A 6000-nucleotide genomic window follows, 5' to 3' on the forward strand; every position below is an offset into this window, starting at 1 on the left:
CTCAGTGGGTGTCTTCAAGCCGCCTGGCCCTGTTCCTCGGGACGAAGTCCTTAGGAGGGATGAAGAGGCCAAAAAGGGTTATCGTTTCTTCTACGACAGGAGACATTCTGTCAGGCCTTTACAGGAACTGAAAGCGGGCCAAAGTGTCAGAATTAAACTGGATGATGAGAAGAAATGGAAGACGCCTGCTACGGTAGTGGGCCGCTCTCCAGAACCAAGGTCTTACACAGTCCTTACAGAGGGAGGGACGGTTACACGCCGTAACCGAAGACATCTTCAGCCTGTACCTGAGAGTCTGGAACCGGATACCTCAGTACCACCGCCGGTGGGATCCCCTGTTCTAAGAGAGGTGCCTTCCCCTCAGCAAGAGCATAGCGGGGATATATCTTTGCCTCCAGCAGACTCTTGTTCACCATCTTCTGTATCAGAGGACAGTTCATGCAAAGTTACATCAAGCGGAAGAGTGGTGAAACTTCCGGCCCGATACAGGGACTGACTTTAGCTAGTGACCGGAAGTATGGGCAGAATAATCCCATGGTCACTGTGGACTAGGGTAGTCTACCCCAATGTCCAAGTCAGGATGTAATTTATTTGTTCATGTTTTCTAATCTATCTGTTTTTATAATGTTCAAAAACAAAATGTTGTTGTATACCCTGTTGGTGTACCTTGTTATTTAATATATGCGAATGTATGCTTTGCCTTTGAAAAAGGGGAAGATGTGATGAGAGCAGGATGTGATGTCACTAGCTTGTGGGCGGGGCTTAGGTCCGGTGTCTGTGTCGCAGTTAGTTTAGTACAATCAACCTGTCTGGATGTGTATTGCTATGCTCTGTAATAAAATAGAGTTGTACCATCATTGCTGTGTCCTGCATATGTCCTGCATCTCATGACAATTGCTTTGTTGTTTGTTTATTTAATTACAAAGATTTCCCAATCTTTTTTGTTTTAAACGTGCTTCTGCAAAGTTTGGCATGCACAATAGAGCCCAGTGTCACTAATGAGTAGCTGTGTCACTACTGATCATATTTATGAGTCTGTTGCATACCTCCCAAGATAAAGATCTGTGAATCATTACAAGATGGCCTTTTTAAATAGCTTTGTTCTCTTGGTATTCTTAGTTGAAATCTAAACCTAGGTAGGCTCATATGCTAATTCCTAATTCCTTGAAGACTGCCTCTTACCTGAATGCATTTGACAGTTTTTCACTGCTAGAGTGTGTTAGTTCATGTGTGTCATATATATATATATATATATATATAAATAAAACATTGTGCTCACTCCCGTTGAGTTATTGATGAGTCAGCACTAACTGGCTAAAATACAAGTCTGTCAAAAGAACTGAAATAATGGGGCAGTCTGCAGAGGCTTAGATACAAGGTAATCACAGAGGTAACAATTGTATTAATATAACCGTGTTGATTATGCAAAACTGGGGAATGGTTTATGAAGAGGGATCATCTATCTTTTTAAACAATAACAATTCTGGAGTGGACTGTCCCTTTAAATGGTATATGGTTAAATATCAAACGGTGTGGGGGTTAGGGGGGTAAGCTGCTTTGCCTTAAAATGCCCGGGCCTATTTTTGGTCCCAGTCCGGCCCTGTAAGCATATACATAAAAATTTACTGGGAACACACAGTTCCCATTGACCACAATGTAAAGGCACTTTTCCCTGACATTTTTTTCCACTCACACCAACTTTAACGCCAAAATACTGCCTAGTGCTGCCATCTTTATTTTTTTAATAAACTACACTAGACTAGACAGTATATTGAGGGCATTTGGGGCAGATTTACATACCCCCCCAACTGTCCTGATTTTCGCGGGACAGTCCCGATTTTAGGGGTCTGTCACGCTGTCCCGGGTTGCTAGCCATCTGTCCCGCATTGCCCCATGCATTTTTAAAAAAAAAGAAGCAGCTGGCTTTTCTCTCCCAGGGTTATATACCTGTTAGATTCTTTGTGGAAAATGAATGGTGTGTGGGTTAAGCAGGAGTAGGAAGGCTGTATACCCTCTGACCTCAGGTAATGGTGACCTCTCTAATCTACCTCTGGTAATGATGACATCTAACCCCTGGTGATAATATAAGCATGCCTTCAGTTTTATATGATGAGCAGTGCTAACACCAGGGTAACAAACAGTGGCAGCCTCAGACTGCCATCTAATGTGCTTGCCAACCCCAGGACCCTATACAATGAGTTACAGATACCCATATATGATGAAGTGTGTGTCTATCTGTATCTGTAAGTGTGTATGTGTGTGTTTATCTGCATGTATAAGTGTAAGCTGTGTAGTGTGTGTGTGTATCTGCATGTATAAGTGTGTGTGTATCTGCATGTATAAGTGTATACTATTTAGTGTGTGTATCTGCATGTGTAAGTGTATACTATGTAGTGTGTGTGTATCTGCATGTATACGTGTAAGCTATGTAGTGTGTGTGTATCTGCATGTATATGTGTATGCTATGTAGTGTGTGTGTATCTGCCTGTATAAGTGTATGATATGTGGTGTGTGTGTATCTGCATGTATACGTATAAGCTATGTAGTGTGTGTGTGTCTACATGTATACGTGTATGCTATGTAGTGTGTGTGCATGTGCATGTGTAAGTGTATGCTATGTAGTGTGTGTCTGCATGTGTAAGTGTATGATATGTAGTGTGTATGTATCTGCATGTGTAAGTGTATGCAATGTAGTGTGTGTGTATCTGCATGTGTAAGTGTATGCTATGTAGTGTGAGTGTATCTGCATGTATACATGTATGCTATGTAGTGTTTGTGTATCTGCCTGTATAAGTGTATGCTATGTAGTGTGTGAGTATCTGAATGTATAAGTGTATGCTATGTAGTGTGTGTGTATCTGCCTGTATAAATGTATGCTATGTAGTGTGTGTGTATCTGCCTGTATAAGTGTATGCTATGTAGTGTGTGTGTGTGTATGTGCATGTGTAAGTGTATGCTATGTAGTGTGTGTGTATCTGCATGTGTAAGTGTATGCTATGTAGTGTGTGTGTCTGTGCATGTGTAAGTGTATGCTATGTAGTGTGTGTGTATCTGCATGTGTAAGTGTATGCTATGTAGTGTGTGTGTATCTGCATGTGTAAGTGTATGCTATGTAGTGTGTGTGTATGTGCATTTGTAAGTGTATGCTATGTAGTGTGTGTATGTGCATGTGTAAGTGTATGCTATGTAGTGTGTGTGTGTGCATATGTAAGTGTATGCTATGTAGTGTGTGTGTATCTGCCTGTATAAGTGTATGCTATGTTGTGTGTGTATGTGTATGTGTAAGTGTATGCTATGTAGTGTGTGTGTTTCTGCATGTGTAAGTGTATGCTATGTAGTGTGTGTGTATGTGCATATGTAAGTCTATGCTATGTAGTGTGTGTATCTGCATGTGTAAGTGTATGCTATGTAGTGTGTGTGTATCTGTATGTATAAGTGTATGCTATGCAGTGTGTGTATGTGCATATGTAAGTGTATGCTATGTAGTGTGTGTATGTGCATGTGTAAGTGTATGCTATGTAGTATGTGTGTATGTGCATATGTAAGTGTATGCTATGTAGTGTGTGTATCTGCATGTGTAAGTGTATGCTATGTAGTGTGTGTGTATCTGTATGTATAAGTGTATGCTATGTAGTGTGTGTATGTGCATATGTTAGTGTATGCTATGTAGTGTGTGTGTATCTGCATGTATAAGTGTATACTATGTAGTGTATGTGTGTGTATCTGCATGTATATATGTATGCTATGTAGTGTGTGTGTATGTGTAAGTGTATGCTATGTAGTGTATTACTGTGCATTTTTGCTAACTTTAAGGCCAGAATCTAGAATATTAATGGGGCATGCAGATTGTAGTTTTAAAGAATCTATTATTAAATGTTCAATTAAGATAAAAAATATTTAGCACTGTCTCTGCAAAGGTTAATTAAATACAGAGCTCACATAGCTATACCAGTGATTTGAGCTTGTGTTTGATTTTCTGCCTAAAAATATTAAAAGATATTACTTTATTTAGAATTGTATTTATATTATTTTGGTCTTATGATTTTTTTAAGCCCCGCCCCTGCTCCTGCCCACCACATTTCAAATTTTTGCCTGGGGGGGTCCCTCTTTTGAATTTTGAAATGTTGGGAGGTATGGATTTATCAAAAAATAACCAGAAACCTGATCTCTGGTAATTTTATAAGCGCTAATTGCTACCGCAAGCTTGCGGTAGCAATAACCAGCCACTTGAAATTGCTGGTTAATAACTGCACTAATTATTACAATAATTTAGCACTTAATTTGTTATCTAGCCCTATGAGTTTACTTTCTGTTATGCCTGCTGTATGTGTTCAAACCCTGATAAAGTGTTAAACAGATTGAACCTTTTTTCCTGTGCCACCCTGCCACGCTAAAAAATTATTAATTAAAAAACAATAGTTCAGTTATGTATTAGTGTACTTATGTGCGCAAACTTGACAGGAGTGCATTATCTTAAGGTACATTATGTATTTATTAAATATAAAATATTGAGAAATATGATTAATGTAAATAATTACTATAGATGTAATAAAATATTCATAGAATGTATACGTATATTTTATAGTATCTATAATAATGATTAATTATTATTTTTATCATATTTTAATAACACCTTAAGATAACAAATTTTTCATGGCGCTAACCCAATACCACGCTAGACCAAAAGCGCAAAACCCTTGCACATATTTCACATTCCTTTGTTATTTTCAATGTATATATATACTGTATATATGATAATGTTATTGTAAAATATATATCTATACCTATATATATATATATATATATATATATATAAATCCAATAGGTAAGTCCAGCACCTTTCTTTGTACTGTTATCTCAGCATATTATTCACTTCTTGGATAGTGCACGTACTCTAGGTGAGGCCTGCCAACCTCACATATATAAATATAGTAGAACCAACGGTTAGCGTCAGTACTTTTTAGTAAAAGTATGGATACTTTTACTAAAAAGTGCTGACGCTAACCGTTTGTTTTACTATATTTATATATATATATAGGATTATATATATATATATATATATATATATATACGTATATACAGATATATATATTTTTTTTAAAAAAAATCCTGCACGTGAAGAACATTGGAATGTAAAATACTAATAACTCCTGTGGGGTTAGCACGCTTTCCATTGAAGTCTAAGGGGAGAAAAAACTAGCCCAGTCGCAATATCAGAAGTCTTGAAGTTAGTGTTCATCGGGTTTCTGATGAGAGCAAGCATTTTACTTTCAACTTGCGGAGCGGGTCCATCTTCAAGACATCCGACGCGGAGCATCATTTTCATCCGACGGCTAAGACTGAATGAAGGTTCCTTTAAATGACGTCATCCAAGATGGAGTCCCTTCAATTCCGACTGGCTGATAGAATTCTATCAGCCAATCGGAATTAAGGTAGAAAAAATCCTATTGGCTGATGCAATCAGCCAATAAGATTGAGCTCCCATTCTATTGACTGATTGGAACAGCCAATAGAATGCCAGCTTAATCCTATTGGCTGATTGCATCAACCAATAGGATTTTTTCTACCTTAATTCCGATTGGCTGATTGAATTTTATCAGCCAATCGGAATTGAAGGGACGTCATCTTGGATGACGTAATTTAAAGGAACCTTCATTCAGTCTTAGCCGTCGGATGAAGAGGATGCTCCGCATCGGATGTCTTGAAGATGGACCCGCTCCGTGCCGGATGGATGAAGATAGAAGATGCCGTTTGGATTAAGACTTCTGTCCATCTGGAGGACCACTTCGCATGGCTTGAATAAAGACTTCTCCTGGCTTCGTTGAGGATTTCGGCCTGGTTGGATGAAGACTTCTCCCGGTAAGGTGATCTTCAAGGGGTTAGTGTTAGTTTTTTTTAAGGGGGTATTGGGTTTGTTTTAGAGTAGGGTTGGTTGTGTGGGTGGTGGATTTTAATTTTGGGGGGGATTTGTAATTTTTTTTTACAGGTAAAATAGCTGAT

This window comes from Bombina bombina, chromosome 2 (assembly GCF_027579735.1).
Source record: "Bombina bombina isolate aBomBom1 chromosome 2, aBomBom1.pri, whole genome shotgun sequence".
In the NCBI taxonomy this organism is placed as follows: domain Eukaryota; kingdom Metazoa; phylum Chordata; class Amphibia; order Anura; family Bombinatoridae; genus Bombina; species Bombina bombina.